Raw genomic sequence first — 22368 nt, 5'->3', positions numbered from 1 at the left:
ATATGAAATAGACTCCTCTTTGGACATTTTGCCTTCCTACAATGATATTCAAGTCTATTAACATCACATGAATTATATATCTAAACACACTGGCTGACGGCAGGCTATCACGTCTCATCACTCTGCTTCTCATAAGTGGGTCGAGCTTGACCATCAAAGCCCTTGAAATGCAAAACAAAAAAAAAAAAAACCCTCAAATTTACTCTTTTCTGACATTTATGAGTGCCTTTTCTGCTTGACTGCCTTTCACCACCTGGAAATAATACTGAAAGCGTTGTGGAACAAACCTGATATAAACATTGCCAAATAACAGAAAACAGACAGCGAGATTTCAGGCACGGCAAAGCTAATCTAATCTAATTCTTCCTCTATGGACAAGCCTGCATCTATGTTTGCTTTATTTTTAATTTTATTGTTTTTAAACTTTTTATTTATTTATTTATTTATTTGAGAGCAACAGAGAGAGAAAGTGGGAGACAGAGAGAGAGCACGCGCACCAGGGTTTCTAGCTACTGCAAATGAACTCCAGATGCATGCGCCCCCTTATGCATCTGGCTAACATGGGTACTGGGGAATCGAGCCTCGCACGGGGGTCCTTAGGCTTCACAGGCAAGCGCTTAACCACTGAGCCATCCCTCCAGCCCTGTTTTTTTTAACTTTTTTTTTTAATGAGAAAACTGGCTTCCAGCCTTTGCAATCAAACACCAGACTAGTGTGCCACCTAGTGGGCATGTGTGACCTTGCAGGCTTGCATCACCTTTGTGCAACTGGTTTACATGGGACCTGGACTGTCGAACGTGGGTCCTTAGGCTTTGCAGGCAAGCACCTTAACCACTGAGCCATCTCTCCAGACCTTGTTTTGTTTTTTGATTAGAAGTGCACTGTGGCAGCCTTCCATCAGACCACAGTTAAACTATTCTGGGGTTTTTATTTTACCTCTAATTAACTGTGATTAGACAATAGATATTAAAGATTTTTAATAATATGCTCTCATACTAAGCACAAGTTCTAAGAAGATTCTAAGAGAAACTTTTTCTCAGTGCATTTTGACTTTTCAAAGGTACTGTTTTTATTCTAACCAGTAACAATGTGCACCTAAGAAAAAAGTGTTCCTGAGTCCTGAGTTTCAACAATTTAAGAAAAATGGCTTTCTGAAAATAAAATAGACTAATGGCAGTGAAGAAATGGCATTGCATGGGCTTAAATACAAATAATAGGAACAATGAACCTCGTGACTGAAGAATGGCAGTAATTCCTCTAGCAAGGCAAAAAGAGCTATTTTCTCTTCATTGAATAAATGTACAGTCTCTCATCAAAATAGGGCTTTCTGAGAGAGCACAAAGCGAGGCTGTATGCCCCCAGATGGTTTCAGAGAAGTAACCAATTTGCCTTCCTGCTAAAAGTTTTTACTGACCAGGACAGCATCCTGCTTCTCCCACTCTTGCGGATGGTACAGAACAAAGCGCGGCCCTGGCACACACACCAGGCCTCCCCACTCAGGCCTGGGCACGGACTTGCCATGAGCTTCGATGTCAGGAAACATCACCCTTTCCGGTTTGAATGCTTCTGTGTCTAAATAGGCACACACACACACACACACACACACACACACACAAACAAAATTGCTGAAGGTCTTAGAAGAAAGAATTTAAAAATGAGTGTTTTCTCATCAAAATATGGCCTTCCTAAATATGGCCAAAGGATGTGATATAATTGAAAGAAATTGTCTACACAAAACTCCATCACTATGCACAATGGATATACACCAATAAAAATGAAGACCAGGAAACTCAGCAGAGAATAGTGGAGTTTCTACAGGATGTCCACATGTTTCTTTGCAGACCTGCCAGTGACAGGGAGAATGGCAGACGTGGGGGGATGAAGGGAAGAACGCCTTTGCTGTCTTTTTGGCCTGGATTCTAGTCTGGGTTCTTCATTAACCAGCAATGTGGCAATGAGCTCTGTGCACTGAGTTTCTTTTTGTGTAAAAATCAATGGAGAGGATGAATGGACCTAAGATTTTCTTTTCTTTTTAAAAATATTTATTTACTTATTTATTTACTAGAGACAGAGAGAGAGAATGGGTAAGCCAGGGCCTCTAGCCACTGCAAATGAACTCCAGACAAATGCACCACCACGTGCACCTGGCTTTACATGGGTACTGAGGAACTGAACCTGGGTCCTTAGGCTTTGCAGGCAAGTGCCTTCACTGCTAAGCCATCTCTGCAGCCCCATAATGTTTTCTTGAGTCACATCTAGCCCCAAATAGAAATTAGTGCCATCCCAAAGATTATAGAACCTGATAGATCAGCGCTTCTGAGAGGGAGAGGAGGGCCTCGGTGCCATCTAATGAGGCATCGCAGGACTTTCTGCCACCAAGTGGTGATCAGAGCTGCACGAGGTGCAGTCCCTCACCTGAGCATGGCCGGTTACACCACCCTGTGGAAAATTTACAGTAAGGAGGGAAGATGGGGTTTTACATTATTATTAAAGTTTATAGTGGACACACGGTGTTCCCAAAAGGCACCTGTGTTGAAGATTTGGTCACTAGCTAGTGGCTCTATGAGAACGTGACTGAATCAGAAGGATGCTAACTTCACCAGGGAGATCATAACTAAGTACGTATTCAAGACACGGGGCATGGCAGTAGGAAGGAAGTCACTGGGACATGCCCTTAAAGACAGACCCGTCCTTGGCTCTGCTTTCTCTCTCTGCTCCCCGGCTTCCATGGGTGAACGTGTTTGTTCTTGCCACACTGCCATGATACCCTGCCTCACCACTGCCCAGGAGCAGCACAGCCAAGCAACAACTGAAAGCTCTAAATCAGGGCTGGAGATTTGGCTTAGTAGTTAAGGCATTTGCCTGCAAAGCCTAAGGATCCAGATTCTACTCTCCAGGGCCCACGTAAGCCAGATGCACAAGGGGGTGCAGGCATCTGGACTTCATTTGCAGCGGCTAGAGGCCCTGGCATGCCAATTCTCTTTCTCTCTCCCCTTCTTGCTTGATCTCAAATGAACATGACAAGGAGCTATGAATCAGCCAAATAAACCCTTCCTTATCTCCTGAAGTTTATTGTTATTATTATTATCATTATTATTATTATTGTCATAGCCCTAAAAACCTAATTAGCACACAATAAGAAGTCACAAATCTGGTTGGAAATTTTTTAAAAACACTACTCCAATAAAAGACGGGTGGAATGTTACGTTTACAATATTTGCTTGAGAGGAAAAAAGGGTTATTTGAGGTTGTAGCGGACCAGAGAATGCAAAATGAGTGACATGGTTGCTAAGGAAAGTCACTAATTTATAGGATTAGGGAATTAATCTGGATCAGAAAAGACCCAAGGAACAAAGAGAGTTGGTGTGTTCATTTTTATGTAGTTCAAGGTGACCAACTTTGACTTCATATAATAATTACTTTGGTTTTCTGTGTCAGAAAGTATTAGCTAAGTTTTTTTTTTTAATTTTCTCTCTATTTATTTATTTACTTGAGAGTGACAGAGAAATAGGCAAAGAGAGAGAGAGGGAGAAGGAGAGAGGGAGAGAATGGGCATGCCAGGGCCTCCAGCCACTGCAAATGAACTCCAGACGCGTACATCCCCTTGTGCATCTGGCTAACGTGGGTCCTGGGGAATCGAGGCTCAAACCGGTGTCCTTAGGCTTCACAGGCAAGTGCTTAATTACTAAGCCATCTCTCCAGCCCTTAACTGAGTTTTTAATAGACACTGAATGAAGTTGAGAAATGGAACTGCAGAACCAGACAGAGCTCCACACACTGGGAGCCCCACATGCCATGACAAGTAAACATGTCATTTTGTGAAGTGACCATCTCAAAGGAAGACATCATCAGGTCAAGTTTACTGGTGACTTTCAAAGGGAAATCTTGTTTGGAATGAGTTTTTACAATATTCGTCACTTTAGATGCAAGCTATTAGCTTAAATGGCAAAGTTCTTCCTTTAGCAATAGTACTCAGTGAGCCAAACTTCCTTCAAAGTACTTAGCAGATACCAAAAGTAAAGATGTCAGTCATGAGGAAGTGTCACAAGGAAATACAAAAAGTGTCATGACTAACACCCTAGTCATTTTTTAACTTTATTTCTTTTATAAACATTTGATTGAAAACTTCCATAAATATAAACAATGTACCATGATCATGATCCCCTCCCATCACCTTCCTTCCCCCTCCCAAGCCCCTCCTCCACTGAATCCCTTCTTGCCAGCTGATCTCTCTTCCATTTTGATGTCCTCATTTTCCCCTCATATTACAGAAGTCTTGTGTAGGTAGCTTCTGCCACTGTGAGGTGAGTAACCAGGCCACTTTCCACCTGAAGACAGTATTACAAGCATTCCTCCCCTTCCTTTGGCTCTTACATTCTTTCTGCCACCTCTTCCATTGTGTCCCTGAGCCTTAGGAGGTGTGATAGTTATGTCCTAGTCGCTCTTTCAATATTTCATGAGAACATCCTTGTACTAGCTCCTGAGGGTCTGTCCTTGACACGCAGAGAGCTTGTTTCTCTATACCTAGGCATACAGTGTTCCTTGTCCTATGATACTGAAGTCACCAACGCTAACAAAACAATTTGACATTGTGACTGACAATTTTTAGACTCCTCAGTGAGTGGGGGGAGGGCATTGACAGCCACTAATTTTTAACATTGCCTTCAGAATGTTAAGTTCCTAAGAAAATACATGGCTCAGGACTGACTGCAGCAAAGCTTAATGACTGGCTAAAATGAACATCAATCTCAAAATTTACTCTGAAAGTTCTCAGAATAGTGCTATAAGATTTTCCCCTAATGGCTGCTAACTCTTCCTCCCTCCCTCTCTCTCTCATGCTTTCTTACTCTCCCTATCTATGAATGTATTGGGGGCGCACACATACCACAGTGTGGGCGTGGGGGTCAAAGGACAACCATGAGGGGTGGGTGCTCTTCTACTTTCTTTGAGACAGGGTCTCCTGCCATGCTACGAGTGAACACTAGTCTAGCTGGCCATGTTTCAGAGTCTCCTGAATCCACTTCTCGTTGCTGTAAGTATGGTGGGATCATACACAGAAACATGCACCACTTTATGTCTGGCTTTACATGGCTCTCGGGATGCAGTCTTGGCTGAGCAAGCTTTGCAAGCAAACATCTTTAACCACTGAACCACCTCCCTAGGCCCTGCTAATACTTCTGGTGATAAATTTCACCTACCAACATGGCTCGTTCATGTTAAGGCTGCGAAACAAGGAGAGATTGACAAAAGGAGCTGTCCACTATTCGAGAGAAGAATACAAGATCTATCTTATTTTATTTCATCTTCTGGTTTAATCATTGTATGTTTGGTAATGTGACATTCCCACATTATTGAAGACGTTGGAGGAACAAACTGCCACCAATCAACAGATCATTTTTCATTTCCCTGCAGACTCTAAAATTAATGATGCCCTCCCCTTTCTTATGAAACCCTTTTTTAAAATATTGTATTAAAGAAGAAACTGAATGTGGGAATAATCAGCATTTCTTTCGTCCTGTTTTTGCGCCTTCAGTCTGGCACCTTCCCCGAGCACCCGAAGCCAGTGCCATCAGTGGGCTAAGGGACAGCCACTTCCCCTGTTCCAGCTCGTTACATCTCTGACAAGCAACTTGCTCCTTCAGGATCCAAGATGTTCTTTTCCTACTTGATTCTTTCATGTCTGTTATTCCTCCTTAACTCAGTTCTTGCAACACACTTGGATGCTATTTCCATCTTGCTAATTGGGTCCTGGGGAGACTCCTAGCTGAGCTGGGGCAGAGAGGGCTCTAGGAGAACGTGCCTGGGCTCTATGTCCTGACCAGCCACTGCTCTGCTGCTGTCCCCTGCCACAGAGCTGCAGGGTGACCCCTCAGCTGGGGGCCCAGTGCAGTGGGCACTCTGCCCTGGAGCAGCAGAGTTCTCACCAGCCGGCTGCTCTGATGGCTCTGGGACTTTAATTTTAAAAAAGCTCTTGTGATAGGACACTATAAAATATTGAAGAAGGGTCGTCAGAAAGAGATTTGTGTTCTCTGAAATTTAGTTTCAGAAGGCTCCTGGAGACATACCTGCTTATTGTAATACACTTAGTCACGCATCTTCACCCCTCCCCCCCCTCAAAACAAGCCAGCCCTGTGGGTGATTGTGCGGGGTTACAACCTCTGGTACCTCCTTCAGTGATTAAGCACTGTTTCCTCCTGGTATCCTCACTCACACCTTTCAAATCTCAGCCATTGGTGGGTAAACTGCTTGGGTGCAGCTGTGTGGTAAAGTAGATTATGAAGGCACCACTTGATCACCTCCTCCCCATTTGACCCACAAAGGGCTGTTTACCTCCTAAATGTCACACCTCTTCTAATTTCCACATGTGTATGTATGTGTGGTATGCAGGTGTGTAAGCATGCGTGTTCATCTGCATGTGGGTACAAGTCACAGATGGGCACTGGCTGTCTTCCTCAATCACTCTCTACCTTATTTTTAGGGTTCACTGATTTGGCTAGAGTCGCTAACCAGCGATCCTCAGGGCCCTCCTCCTCCCTAGCACTGAATTACAGCTGTGCCACCATGCTGGGCATTTGGGTGGGTGCCAAGGGTCCAAACTCAAGTCGTCACGCTCACATTCACATCCTCGTGTTTGTGCACAGGCGCGTGAGCGCTGCACCATCCGCCCCACCGCGAGCCCCTCCCTTTAGGAAGCACACACTGCGGCTGGGGGTCCCGGGCGGCCCCGCGAGGCTAGGCCTGGGCAGCAGGATGCTGATCACAGAGAGCCCAATCCCAGGGTCAGTGCAGAGGGGACCCCGGGAGGACAGGGAAGACGACACAGTAAAGGAGAACTCATGTACTTCCGGTCCTGGACCTCTTGGCCACTCTCCCCAAGGCCTCAGTTTCCTTTGCTGTAATATAGCTGTAAATAGCATCTGTCAAAGAAGTTCTACACGGCCACAGAGGAAGCGCTGTGGGCTGAAGCGGGAGAGACAAACGGAAATAAAACGCATCTGTGCAGAAAGCAAGCTACGTGAACAGGCGTCTCCGCTCCTGTGGCTGTAGTCGGTTAACAGACAACGTGGATCTGAATACTTTTCATGGAATGATGTCAACATGAGGAGGAAGGATGAAGCCAGGAGGAGGGAGGGAAAGGAATGTTTGTAGAGAGTTGTGTGTACTATTTGCAGTGGGTGCTGCCTTTTGTTCAGATCTGCCTGTACACATAGATAGAACAAGTCCCTGGGGACGCGGCGTTCATGGCGGGGAACTAGACGGGAGAGGCCAGAGGTGGAAACTGGATGTGCTGCTCAAGGGAAGTTTTACTTTTATGTGTAATACTTCAATGTTCTTATAAAAGAATGTGATTTCTCTTTTGGTTTCGTGAGCTTTGGGGGGAGTGCGTTTTATTTAATTTTCAAGACAAGATCGCATCACTGCTGGCCTTAAATTCACCCTGTAGGTGAACCTGGACCTCAACTCCTGATTTCCTTCCTGTACCTGCCAAGTGCCAGGATCACAGCGGGTGCCACCACACCCAGAAAAATAATGAGTCTCTCTACTAAATTAACATTATTAAAAATAAAAAGTGCTTGTGGGAAACAGTGTGGAGCTACTTGGCACCACATAAAGGGCACAGCTTTTGCACACTATGCCACATGCACATAGGCCTTCCTCCCCGGGGCCACAGGGCAAAGCAACGCAGCCCTCTCGGTTCTGCACGGACACCACCGCTCGTTTGCAGAGTGTCTTCAGCCCCCTACTGAACTCACTATGCACAGAGCAGGAGATAGGTGTGGCAGCCCCATGGCTGAGCCTCCAGCAGGGCCTCAATAAAAGCCTATTTACTGACGAAGTGCTCTGTTGACGGCTAGGCCTCCAAGTACAACACCCACCTCTTTGGGGAATCTCTCCAGCCATGTCTTATTGACTCTTAATTTAGTGGGGTTAGCTTAATACAGCATTTTCCACCCATTTTTGTCCCTCCCATCTGCAGCAATACATGAATAAATAAAAACGGCTTCTTTGGATAATTTTCTCTCTAATCATATCATGCATGAAATTTGAAGACTCACCCCTTGGGGTGGGCCCCTCTACTCCTACCAAGAGCACATGACTTGTGTTCACATTCCCTGTCCTCGTGTTGGCTTCTGCCTAAAGCCTTGTAGCTGAATTAACACGCTTAGACTTGCACAATAAATGAGTCATGCAGGAGCAGAGGTGTTCCGCACTTCCTCTAGGTGCCACGTTAGCAAGTATCGGAGCAGGGCCTCGGTCAGAGTGTGAATCCCGTCTGTGTTCATGACTTGTGCCTCATCCCTCTCAGAAAAAAATGTGCCCACAATGCTGGACAGGAATCCCTTCCTACACAGAGATCGTTGGAATTTATCCCAAATGAAACTGTCAGGTCTTGGTGGTGTTTATAGAAAATGCAGGTGAGATTAAAGGGGACACACCAGAATGTCACATAAACATAGGCTTCAGACATACAAGTGGGAGGAAAGGACAAATCTGCTTTTATTGGCATTTGTGGCACTGAAAAATACAGCCCCATAGACAAGACAAGAATATACAATAGTGTGGAGCACACTTTGACGGGTGAGTAATGATTCTCCATGCCACATGCACAAATCACATTTTTGAGCTTTTCATGTTCATATGCCAAGTGAGCGTTAGTGTTTCTCCCCCTATGGTGAGCCTGGGTTACTTGGCACCTTTCCGATCTCCGGCTGGAGTCTTCTAAAACAGTGCTCTCCTCTGGACGGTGCCCACTGCTTACCCTGTGCATTTCCAGACTCTTTCTCACTGACTTCCATGCACAGGATGCCCTTGTCTCCAGCCCCCCAAGTGAGCTCTCTCTTTAGGTCAACCCACATTAAACCTCAGCCTCAACCTCAAGACAAGCCTACATCCTACCAGATCTCTCTTATCTGAGCTCCTGCAAAAATCCAGCGTGGGGCTGGAGAGATGGCTCAGCAGTTAAGGCACTTGCCTGCAAAGCCTGAGAACCCACGTTCGAATCCTCAGAATTCTTGCAAAGCAAGATGCGCAAGGTGGTGCATGTGTCTGGAGTTCATTTACGGTGGTAAAATTACACTTCTAGGTAGTTTCCCAGGGCACAGAATCTAGTGTGACTCCCCAGTTGATGCCAGGACCAGGGGACTTTTGTCTGAGGTGGACCGATGTCCAGGATTTGTATGTTAAAACTCGTGAAAGTGGTATAGGCATGGCTCTGTTCTATTTGCAGACACAATTTGCCCACGGGATTTAAAAACAAAAGATGATCATTAATATAACTCTGGAGTCAATTAAGTAACCAGCATTTCCGCACCGACCTTCCACAATGATTTTCTTTTCTGTGTGTGTGGGGGGGACTATGCACGTGTGCACGCAGCTCACTGCTCCCCACATGTGTGCCGTGCAGAAGGCAAAGAAGGGAGAAGGCCTGACGTCTTCTCTCAAGGCTCGTCTGTTTGTGTCCTTCGCAGCCGCTGTTTCATTCACACTGGCTGAAACTCCAGAAATTCTCCAGTCTCATAGCCCCACCGGACTGTGGAGAGAGGCATGCACGGCCGTGGCCACATTTTGATTTCCCTTGGTGCTGGGGAACACACTCGGGACATCTCGGGCCCCAGTGCTTGTGTGCAGGTCTCGTACCCTCTGAGCCATCTTTCCAGCCCCCACAACAATTGTCACCCTGATTTTACTCCCCACCCCAAACGTGCAGACCTAGTGGTAGCCTGGACTACAGGACGCAAGAGTAGATTAGAACCTTGACTAACGGCAGTGTCTGCCAATGACCTGCATCCCACCAGAGCCCAGACGTGGACTCTCGTGGGGCTTCTCTGTGAGCCAGGGAGGCAGGCAGGCAACGCATGGCTCCCAGGAGCAGCAGCCCACAGAACCCAGGTCTGCCGCAGAGCCTTGGACAGTTCCTGGAGGTCAAGTCCTCGTTTCTGCATTTATAAGAGGGCGTTAACAGCAGCGTTCTCACTTCAAATGGGTGCAGACAAGTTGGAGGTGGCGCATAGAACAACGCTGTCAGCTTCGGCGTGGATTTCAAAAACGCTTGAAGACAGGAGCAAAGTTAGGGACTCCGGCATGTGTCATGTGGTGAACAGCCCACCCAGGGCTGACGTTTACCATGCTCATGCGGTTTGGGTCTCAATGGGCACTCCTGCCTGGCAGTCACTGGCGTGCTGTGGAAAACCTGTGGTTCCGGCTGACAATGGAGGAGCCATTCTTTAATTAGCCTGCTGAAACCAGAGGGTTCTAAACAAACACATGACTTTCTCAGTGAATTGGCTCAAGCCACTGGTTTGTGGGACGAAGGAGGAAGACCCCAGTTTTCTGTGACATATGACTCCCTTTGGAAAGGGAAGTGTGTACCATCCGCATGCCCTAATTTGAGCAAATGGCAGAAAAAGCAGCCTGCAGCTGCCATCTAGCAAAATTCTAAATAACTTCAACAGCCCTTATTCTTCTCAGCGAGCAGATTATATCTCTGTCATGGTGCTGGATGCCAGCTATGACTAACTCCACAGGCAGACACCGTCTGGATCGATGTGCAAAATGAGAGCTTACCTCACCTACAAACACCTTCCATGGCCGACACAGTGAGGTTTCAAGGTTGGCCCTGGGTCCCCAAGAACCCACAGCCAGTGGCTTCCACTCCAGCCCTGGACTCCAGGAAGGCCAAGCTATCTCTGGTTTTAATAGCTTTCTTTTTTACATATGTATTATTGATTTTTCCCTACACCGTCTCTGGCAAGACTAGAAGAGCAGAATTCAGAGTAGATTGAAGTACATGTTGTTTCTAGTGTCAATTATTTCATTTCTCTGGCTTTCTTGTAGGGCACTTTAAATAGAGTACAATCTTGCTGAGGATTTTAAAACAGATCCCTCTCTAGCTATTCACAAATTTTCAGAAACAATGAAGTTAAAAGAAACTGTGTGACTCTCATGTAGTCAACAAGTAGTCTAGGTTCCACAGGTTCCAATTTCTTTAGGCCACTGTCCTGGAGCTCAAATTCATCTCTTTCCTGATCCAAATGCACTTATTTTTGATGAATAAATTTTACCTAAATATCTTAATTTTCCTGTAGAAAACCTACCCAACATTACTCTCGTGAAAACTTATGACTTTAACAAACAAGCCTTTGTTTGTTGAGACAGAGTTTCACTCTGAAATTCACTATGTGCTCCAGGCTAGTCTCAAATTCACTGCCATCCTCCTGCCTCACCCTCCTCAATACCAGGGCTAGAGGCGGAGCCACCACAACTGGCTTCCTCCAAGCCAATTTAACTCTACAGTTTCTCTCCAGCTGCTCAGGCTGAAGCATGGCAACAAGGCCGATGGCTTTGGAGCAACTGAAGTACTTTATGAGAAAGGGAGCAAGGCACAGCCCGTTTGTGCCCATGGTGGTGGGCTCCCAAAGCTGCCCTCCGCCTCGAAATCCCATGGGCCTGGGAGCATGGAAAAATAATGGCCATCCCAACCCTTTCCTAGTACCTGTTTTCTTTCCAGGGCAAAGAGCAGGCTGTCCGTACGCCCTGGATCATGAGAGGCTGAGACGAACCACAGGGCGCTGGTGGACGCCCGTCTCCAACAGAACACCCCCTGAGCTCTGCCCGCGTCTGTCTCTCCACCGCTTCCCCCCCCCCTTCCTCTCTGCGTTTGCCAGGGTTTACGAGGAGGGAGAGTGTGTGCTCGCTCTTTTGGGGTCCTGCCTGCCCTTGTCTACCCCTATTGCATGTTGGCAGCATTTTCCAAGCATGGCTTCTAGCCCCCTTGCATCTCTTTCGTTTGCCTGTCTGTTTTTCCCGTTATCCTTTGTTCAGTCACAACCATATGGTGACTTTCCTGGCATTTCCAAAAATGCCCTGGGCATATTTGCCTTCCTGAGTCTGTTCATGAAAAAAAAAATTAAATCATATGTTAGGACTACATAGGTATACATAACACAGGCTGCTTCCATTATTTTGTGTTTATTATTGTAAGGATTATAGTAGTATTCATTTATTTTTCTTGATTTAGAATTCCTTTTAGAACCTGGAGATATGGATACACGGGCAAGAGGACCTGAGTGTGAGCCTCAGCAGCCTTGTACAAAGTGAGGTGTAGCAGCGCATGCCTGTGACCCCAGGACTGATTGGTGGACCCAAGAGAATCTCTGGGGCTCACCAGTCAGCCAAACTGACAAAACACAAAATTTAAATTAAAACACACACACACCTGGCAGCTGCAGGGTCAGTGAGAGACTGTGCCTCAAGGCAGTAAAATGAAAGAGCAATGGGAATGGACACGTGACACTCTCCTCTTAACCTGTGCACAGTACGGATGGGTTGTTCATATATGCACACGCACCACACGCATACACACATGTGCACACACACACTCATGCATGTGCACATGCATGCACACACATATGCATACATACACACATGAATGCACACATGCACACACACACACACACACACACACACACACACACACACGCCGCCCTGCTGTTCTAGTGTGGAAAGTGCAGCTCCTTCACCTGTGCACTGCTCAGGTCTTCACAGCGAAAGTGACTCTCCTTCCTGTGCGTCATCCTTTAACGTCACTGTTTAGGGTGGTGGCACTGGTCTTTTTCGTATGTGAGAATGTTAAGCTCTAAGCTTCCAAAGAGCCCATTTCTGCCAGCTTCAGATGTCCACGAGGCCAGGCCTGGTCCACTAGACGTCTGACTCGGGCGCAGCCAGACTCCCAGGTGGACTCTGGTGCTCTTTGCCATACTTCTGCCTCTCCTCCTGCAGAGCTACCTGGGGGAAGGTGATTCACCTGCACACACACACATGCACACTGGCACTCCTCTGGGACATGAGTTGTACCCACCACCAGTCCCCTGAGGATGCTTTCAGCATCTTGCACTTAATAAAGCTTGGCACACCCGCTTGGATGACACGCTGAGTCAGAAGCAGGGGTGAGCATCTGTGTCCGTGCAGACCAGGAGTCCTAACAGCAGTTTGCATTCACATCTAACCACCACCCACGTGCTAACCTCGAGAGATACTTTCTAGGTTTGATATTTGGTTCTTCAACTTGTTTCTACAATAGCCCTAATTAAAAACTCTCTTCCCTCCAAACCTTCAAGCTTTTTGCTATCTCCCTAGAAAATAGAATAAAATGAAATTGATTTTTTTTCTTTATCAGTAAAGCTTGTAAATTGAAGGCACAAATCCCAGGAAGCCAGCACATTAAATTTATCTTAATGTTGCTAATTAGACCAAAAAAATGTTATTTTTTCCTTATTAAAGCTTTAAAAAAAAAGTAAGCCCCACTTGTTCAATTATATATGCTCTCTTACCTAGTTCTTATGGACCCAATAGAATAGGGAACTATCTACTTTGTTCTTGAAAAGTGCTTTTTTTTTTTTTCCTTTTGGAAAGATTATTTGACTGTTTCTGGCCACAAGCCTCCCTCCTCCCTTTCAGACAGCACTGGCTTACACTGATGGATTCTTCTGTTTGCTTCTATTTGCTAATGGATCCCTTCCTGTGAAGACTTGATGCCACCTCCATGTCCATGCTTCCTACTCTGCTTCCGTTCTTAGAGACTTGTGAACACTTCTGCTTATCTAAGTCCAAAGGGAAAAATTACAGTTATAAATCTAATGATGTTGGCCCACAGAAGCACAATTTTCTGCCCTTTCAACACTCCCTCACATGGAACTCAGTTTTCTGGCCTTTCCATTGGTTTGAACCAATCATGCAATTCTCGTCTTCCAACAGTCAAGGGTGCAGAAGGGCTACGTGGCATAGAGATGATGTTCCCGACTGCATATTCATGAAGATTCATCACACGTGATCCCAGAAAGACTCACCAATGCAGTTCTAAACAGTCTGCGTTCCAACATCAGAATAAAGACACCCACATATTTATTCATCAGACAGACAGGGTCACATCCATTCACAGAGGTTCACCTCGTGGGGCACAAACTAAAGAAGGCAACTAACCTGTGAAAGAGGACATCTGCATTTCCACTTCTTCCTTCCAGACTAACCTGAGAAAGAGGACGTCTGCATTTCCACTTCCTCTTCCTTCCAGCCAGGGACACGGGAAAGATAGAGTGTGGAGGAATCCCATCATACACCTTTGGTACAAGTTTGCAACGTCACCTTCTCAGGCTTAAACTCGGGCAGAAGATGAAAGGGATGAGACAGAAGCACTAGATACCCCAGCAGGCTGGAATTCCCCTTTCATGCCCAACTTCCAGGAAGTATGGTAGGTCTTGACCCCTCCTGCCTTCCCAATGTTGGTGAGACTACAGACATAAGCTCGACTTTGTGATTCCTCTGGGATACAGATGATGCTGTCTGGGACTCTGACCAACCTGCCAGCACATGGTTGAGTTAGTTTAAATACAGGAATCTGCTACAGCATCCGAGAGGTAGAAAAGGAAATCTCACCCGCTCGGCTGAAAGACTAGTGCACTGAAGAAGCTCACTCTGAATTTTAAAAGGTGGGTTTCTCAATATTTAAAAAAAAACAACAACAGATTTTCAGGGCTGGAGAGATGGCTTAGCAGTTAAGGCACTTGCTTGCGAGCCCAAGAACGCATTTTCGAATCCCCAGGTCCCGTATGGCCAGACGCACAGTGACACACCCACACGGTTGCACATGCACACAAAGGGGCCCACGTGTCTAGAGTTTGGTCACAGAGGCTGAAAAGACCCTGGCATGCCTTCTCTCTCCCTCCCTCAAAAATGAAAGAAAGTAATAATAAACAGATTTTCATTTGCCTGTGAAGCCAAAGAGCCCAGGTTCGATTCCCCAGGACCCATGTAGACCAGGTGCACAAGGTGCGCATGCATGAGCTGCTAAAGGTCCTGGTGTGCCCACTCCACACATTATGGTAAAACCACAATAAACCTGCCACTTAGAAGTAGAAATGTGTGGTATTTACAAAGTTTCCACTCTTGGGGCTAGAGAGATGGCTTAGCAGCTAAGACGGTTGTATGCAAAGCCAAAGGATCCCCACTTGCTTGAAGATCCTGATAGCTCATGTTCAATTCTCAAGCCACCCTTGTAAAAGCTGGATGCAAAAACCAGCACAAGAGATGGCTCAGCAGTTAAGGTGCTTGCCTTCAAAGCCTAAGGACCCAGCTTTGATTCCCCAGCACCTGTGTAAGCCAGATGCACAAGGTGGCATATGTATCTGGAGTTCGTTTGCAGTGGCTAGAGGCCCTGGCACACCCATTCTCTTTCTCTCTCTCTCTCTCTCGCTCCCTCCCTCCCTTTTTCCCTCTTGCCTCTTTCACTCCCCCCAAATAACTAAATAAAATTTAAAAAATTAAAGTGGCACAAGCATCTGGCATTTGTTTGCAGCAACAAGTAGTCCGTGTGCATACACACACACACACACATACACACACACACATACACATACACACACAAATATTTTTAAATAATACTCATGTTAAGTGTTCTGACATAGGAAAAGGTTTATATCAAATTCAAAAGTGCTAAGACACAATAAAAGATGGAGTGAGATTTATAGCAGTTTAGCATGTCTATGTATTTACGCAGGTGACATCACCTAGGAACACAAAACTTCACAGCCTCCTCCCGCCACCCGAGTGTCATCACAGTAGCTTAAAGTCACCAGCTTCTCAGGACAGTAAAGCAGGAAGGAGGGAAGCTGAGCAGGTGTCTTCACAGCCCTTCAGTATCAGGAGGGAAATGATGAGGAAACAGAATGTTTATCCCCTTACCCAAAGTAATTATAAACTACTTCTGATAACTTCAGGTGACTTAAGGGCATTGCTTTTGGAACTTAAAAGAGAGACACTACTTTTTCCTCTTCTGTTTTTCATGTATCTTATCTTCTCCATTAGTCTTTTCCTATTTTCCTGCATGGACTGAAATTTATCCATGTCTCTACAATCAGCAGCTGAGACAACACACAGAGAAGTGTCCACTACAGAACATGACACCGTGTATGACTTCAATTCGCGCTCCCATCCTCCCCTCCTTGCCTGTGTATTGCATCTAACAGTGTGCTGACGTTCTCTTTTTCCCACTTAGTGTGTGTGTGTGTGTGTGTGTGTGTGTGTGTGTGTGTGTGTGCGTGAATGGTCTGTGCATGTATGTTTGGACGGCAGAGGAGATCATTGTGTCTCTCCTCTATCACTCATGCAGGAGTTTCCTTGAGATGGGCTCTCACTGAAATTGGAGCTTCCATTTCCAAAGACTAGCTGACCTGTAGCCCCAGTGATTCTCTGCTCCCCACAGCACTAGGGTTATAGGCACGTGTGGTCAGGCCCAGCATTTACCGGGGTGCTGGGGATCAAACTCAAGGCAAATCAGACCCTGTAAGGCCCTTGTGCTTGAATGGCAAGTGTTCTTATCCACCCCACTATCTCCACAGCTCCTTAATAATCTTAAATGCTAACAAGCCAAGGCCACACATAGTAATTTTTCTTTGAAAAAATCCTAATTACGTACTACAATTGGGTAGAAAAGTGAGGTTTGGGGCCTTTCTAAGGACCAAACATCTGATAGTGGCCAAAATGCCACCTAAGATCCAGCCACAGGGACCCTGGTAGTCATTTCCTTCTGGACCTAGCTAGAACATTCTAGATAAACAGAAACGCAGTCTGATGCCCCTGTTTTATTTTTAAACACTTTCCCAGGGCCATTGGCGTCACCTGGATTCTCATCTGTGTGCTTTTGAATGCTGTGTCCGCCCTGTGCACATAGGAGATCAGCCACACTGCTGGGCACACCCTGTCCCCGCAGACCATGGGCATCGCCAGCTGGCTCCACGGCTGACAAACCACCACAGCCACAGCCTGACACTTCCCTCGGCCTGGAACCGGGGAGAGTATATCTGCTGCCACTCATTTACCACTTTACTCTAATAACACTGAAAATGAACTCATAATTAAGTGTGCTTTTGTTTAAGGTTGTTTTTAATCCTAAGACCGCAAAGAGAGAAAATGTGCAGACTCAAGAGAAAAATCCATATTGATTTCAAGGCAGTTACTAAGAGTGATCATATGTTCAGTTGAAAAGGGTGGAACACAGACTCCCATGTTGAGAGGAGCTACCACAAAACCATCCACGGCTTTGCTGCTTCCAGCTCATCCTGCTTTAGCTGTGTGTTAAACCAATGTGTGCTGAGCCTCCCTATCTGAAAAATGGGAAAACGAAGGACAGTTTCAAAGGTTTACCTGGTACTGAAGAGTCAAACTCATAAAGTACGGCTGGAGAAATGGCTCAGCACTTAAGGCACTTGCCCACGAAGCCTAAGGACCCAGGTTCAATTCCCCAGTACCCACATAAGCAAGACATACAAGGTGGAGCGTGTGTCTGAAGTTTTTCTTTTCTTTTCTTTTTTTTTTTTTTTTGCAGTGGCTGAAGGCCCTGACATGCTCATCCTCTCTCCCTCAAATAAATAAATACATAAAATATTCTTTTCAAGTATCATTTTAAAAAGTCATAAAATATTTAGACCAGAACCTGACCCACAGTAAGCATGAAATAAATGTTTGATTGATCTACACACATACAGACCCATTGTGGGGCCCTGGAAGAGGCTCACTGGAGCAGGAGGGGGGAAGGCCATATGCTCTGTATTTAGGTGATCTTACATATTTGCCTCAGTGACCAGCTTGCAAATGAACATTAGGGATCCCATTTGATAGAAAAGAAACCGAGGCTCACATCGAATAAGGTGATAAGTAACTGAGGTGGGATTTGGGGAAAGGTCTGTTAGAGTCCAAATCTTTTTCCACATGAAGCATAGACTGTTAATAAATTCAGCAATGGCTAGAACCAATCTCTCTGCCCCTGCATCTAATTCATTCATCCATCTGTGGTCACCACAACACAGAGGAGGCTGAAGAGCAGTTCCTCACTCTTGGACTTAGCAGGTACAGATAGAGTTCTCCAAATGGCATCCTTGGAATTCAGTTATCAAGAGAAATAAAGGCTGAATGTACTATACATGGAACATAATCTATGAACCTGAACTGGAAAGGCCATAGCAATCCTAGGATGAAAATGGAGACATCTCAGAGCATTGTTTCCAGTATTCCTTTATTTCACTGGCTAGATTATTCTTTTAATCTCTCTCTCTCTCTCTCTCTCTCTCTCTGTGTGTGTGTGTGTGTGTGTGTGTGTGTGTGTGTGTATTCATATGTGCCATGGTGCATGTGAGGGAAACAGAGGGTGGCCTTGGGTGCCAGTCCTCACCTTCCTCCTGCTTGAGGTGAATTCTCTCATTGTTTCCACTGTTTTCCAGGCTAACAGGATTCTCCTATCTCCATTTCCCCTGGCCTCACTCACTCATGGCTACAACTATGCTCGACAAGCCTTGAAGATTACTAGTCATGCCTCCCCCAAAGCCGCTCTTTCGTGTTTCTGCCCCAACCATATCCATCACAGCCTCCAGACACTGCTAGCCTGTTAGAAAGTACAAGCTGATTGATAGATCTGTGTCTTCCAGCAGAAGATTCCACACTTGAGGATCGCAGATGGCAAGATGACTCAGGCAAATTTTCTTACCAAGGCATGCTGGGCTCAGACATCCAGACCACATTCAGCAGAGAATTTTTCCTGGGTGAATCTTCAGAGGAGACCAGTGACAGTGGTAAGCGTTCACTTTGTTTTCATCAGAGCTTTCCATCAGTGCCTGGTTAAGGAAGTAGAAGAGGGCTTCATACACAATGCTGCCTTACACTCCACTCTCCGGAGGGTCACATGCATAAAGAGAGACCAGGTGAGGCACGTTGTTGTGTGAGCTGTCTTCCCCAGTGTGTAAACCTCTTCATCAGAGAGCAGATGGCCTCCTCAGGCAGTGACAGTGACAGGGGGGATGGATGAGGTAGTTATCAAACCTCTGCTGGCTTTTAGAGGCTGGCGGAGGGACTCACATGGTCAGGCTACAGGATAGATTCTCATCTTGGTCATGGTATACAATGCTTTGAGAAGTCCCAGAATTCTTTCCAAAGGAAGGCTCAGAGTGATGGGCAGAGCTATTCTGGAGTGCAGCAAAACTGACTCTGAGGTCCTGTTGACCCCAAACACATTGTTAGATTGTTGAGTCTGAGCGAGTTCCTGGGCTAAACTAAACTTGGTTTCCTTTCATTAAAATAGGAGAAATAACACCTGCCTTTGAACAGTTGGGGTTAAATAATATCATGTACACTCAGGCAGCAAGTTGCTAACATTTTTTAAAAGTTGCATCGTTCTATTGTTTCTCTTTATTTTCCTTTCAAAGAGGTTTGCAAAATCTATCACTCAATTAGCCTCCTCAGAAAATAAAATTAGGCAGATTGCAAGTGCTCTTCTTAATTGATCAAAACATGAAAGTCCACTGAGAAAGAATGCCCAGGAGTAGGGAAATATTGATAATGGAAGATACCATATATGATACAAATAAAGATATTGAAGACCCAAATGAGCAGATGTGGATAGATATACAGATCCCATATTTTAATGTTGTAAAGATGTCAATTCTTGCCATGTGTATAAATTTAACATAATTCAATGAAAGGTTGGAAACTGTCAAAGCAACTACAAAATTACTATAGAAGAGCAAAGGCTAAAATCTGACTTAGGACATTCCTGAAGAACGATAAAGGTCGAGAAACAAATGGCAATGTGGAGTGGACACAAAGGAAAACAGACTGATATCATGTAATAAGGAACCCCAAAGTGAATCCACACGAATATGGAAACTTGATAGCAGTCAGAAATGACAGATGCTGCTGAGGTGATTAATAGACAGATTCAGATACAGAGGCGACAGAACCCTCCTACCCAGGAGACAATTAAAGGCATGTATGTATACGTATATGTACATGTGTGCACATATAGGCATATACGCGTTTGTAAGCACATATACATGCATATGTGTCTTTCACTGACCTGAAATGAAGGAAGGGGTCCTATGCCACCTAGTTTTTATTTTTTATTTTGGGTGTATGTGTATCTGTGTGTGCAATTGTATGTTTGGGAGAGTGAGGTACGCACGTGCATCAAGGTCAGAGGTCAAACTTAGGCTGCTGTTACACAAACACCACCCATCTTTTAGGGTAGAGTCTCTCCGTAGCCTGTAGCTCACTAGGCTACAATGTCTGGCCAGGGAGCTACACAGACTCTCTTGTGTCTGCCTCCCCTGTGCTGGGGTCATAAACACTGTGGCTGGCATTTTTACATAGGCACTAGAGAGTGAAGTTAGGTCTTCATGCTTGCCAGGCAAGCACATTACTGACTGACCTATCTCTCCACCCCTCCCATCTATGTTTGTGTGTGTGCTGAATGGTGTACATAGCATGTGGATGCATGTGTGTATGTCTAAATGTGTGTGGGAACATGTGTGTGTGTCATGATGCATCTGTGTAAGGAGGCTAGAGGCCTCAGTTGCTTTAAACCTTATTTTTGAGACATGAGGCACTGAACCTCGAGCTCACCATTTCACCTAGACCAGCTCGCCAGCAAGTCTGAGAGGTCCTCCCGTCTCTGCGTACTGGGCACTGGGGTGACAGGTGAGAACCATCACACCGGGCTGTCACATGGGTGCTGCTGGTCACTCCTGTTTTCCCAGCAAGCACTGGACCCACTGAGTCACCTCCCCTGCAATCCATCTGTTTCTTTAAATTTGGCTATTAACTGTTGTGGGGGTTTATTTCAGGTGTCCCCACAAACTCAAGTGCTCTGAATGGTATGTACCTAGCTGATGGAGCTTTGGAAATTAACATCTCCTGGAGGCAGTGTATTGTTGGGGGCGGGCTTATGGGTGTTATAGACGTCTCCCCTTGCTACTGTTTGATACACCCTCCTGTTGCTATTGTCCATCTGAAGTTGGCTGGGGGGTGATGTCCACCCTCTGCTCATGTCATCATTTTCCCCTGCCATCATGGAGCTTCCCCCTCGAGTCTGTAAGCCAAAATAAACTGGGATTTTTTTCCCAAAAGCTGATATTGGTCAGGTGTTTTCTGCCAGTCATGTGACCCTGACTGAAACAATTGTCTCAACATCGCTTGGTGGCCTGTAATGATGCCACTGTCATCTACAAGTTTCCATACATGCACTGGCTTATTTCGAGGATCTCTGTTGTGTCTGCACATCTGTCTTTGGGCCAGTTCTGCACTGCCAGTGTATATTTGCACACACACACACAATCATGAAGTTTCAAAGGAAAGTAATTTGCTTCATTTTTTAAAAAATACTTTACTTGTGAACAGAAAGAGACAGAGATGTGAGAGAGAGGGAGGAAGAGAATGTGCACATTGGGCCTACTGCAAATGCAAACAAATTTCAGCTGCATGTGCCATTTTGTGCATTTGGCTTTACATGGGCTCTAGGGAGATTGAGCCCAGGCCATCAGACTTCGCAAGCAAGCACCTAAAACTGCGGAGACGACTTGCCCAGCCTTTCTTATTGTATCGAGACAAGGTCTCACTCGGTAGCCCAGGCTCACTTTCAACTCATGGGGCGCCTCTTGCATCAATCCAGGAAGGGACAGGGTCATAGGAGTTAGCCACAGCCCAGAAAAACTACAATTGTCTCATAATATAAGCTATAAGGAACAGTTTGACAATTTGATAACCTGAACATTTAAAACTTATTAAAAGAAGTTATTTTAAGTAAAAATACAAATCACAAATTAAGAGATAGCACAACATAGGAAACTGACACTAAGTTAGTGAGCCAAATATTTAAAAACTTCTACAAATCAATTATAAGAGAAAAATTACCCAAAACCAAATATGGACAAAAGTTACAAAGAGACAGTTCACAAAAGATGGAAAAAATACACAACAAGCAATGAAAAACCTCCTCATTTTATCTAACCTGCCAGAAATGTAAATCCACCATTCAATTCCATATACACCAATTTGATGACTTTTTAAAAATGTTGTAGGACCAAGCCTTCACAAAGATACGGAATCACAGAACTTCTCACATTCTACTTGAACTATGATATTGTATTGTTTTGCTTTAGAAACTAGGGGGTGGAGAGATGGCTCTGTGGTTAAGGCACTTGCCTGAAAAGCCTAACAACCTGGGTTTAATTCCCCAGGACCCAGATAAAGCCAGATGCACAAAGTGGGTCATGAGCTCATTCGCAGTGGCTGGAGGCACTGGAGTACCATTGTCGCTGTGTGTTTCTCTTCTCACTCTCTCTGCTTGTAAATAAATAAATATTTAAAAAAGAAATTAGTCTGGCACTATATGGTAAAATTCTTCCATTTTAAATATTTTAATAGGCATATAAAGTAATGGTTTCATGATGGAATATATATATATGCCATTTTACTTAACATTACATTTACTTAACATTAGAGAGTGTGCATAACTTCACAGCAATGTCATTCATAATTAAATATATA

General features: G+C 45.2%; 1 protein-coding gene across 6 annotated transcripts in view; it reads right to left on the bottom strand.

Moving 5' to 3' along the window:
• St6galnac3 (ST6 N-acetylgalactosaminide alpha-2,6-sialyltransferase 3) overlaps positions 1-22368 on the bottom strand; it is a 551413-nt gene that overhangs the window by 340154 nt on the left and 188891 nt on the right. Inside the window, exon 1 of one of the 6 annotated variants that reach the window (XM_045138461.1) lies at positions 18536-18641. The exons of the other annotated variants lie outside the window; for them this stretch is intronic. The gene's annotated coding sequence lies outside the window, so the exon portion shown is untranslated. Of the gene's footprint in view, positions 1-18535; positions 18642-22368 lie in introns of those variants that run through there. 6 annotated transcript variants of the gene reach the window in all.

Source organism: Jaculus jaculus, chromosome 19 (assembly GCF_020740685.1).
Source record: "Jaculus jaculus isolate mJacJac1 chromosome 19, mJacJac1.mat.Y.cur, whole genome shotgun sequence".
NCBI classification, from domain to species: domain Eukaryota; kingdom Metazoa; phylum Chordata; class Mammalia; order Rodentia; family Dipodidae; genus Jaculus; species Jaculus jaculus.
Note: the sequence above shows the minus strand (reverse complement) of the source record. Positions and strands in the feature narration are given on the sequence as shown.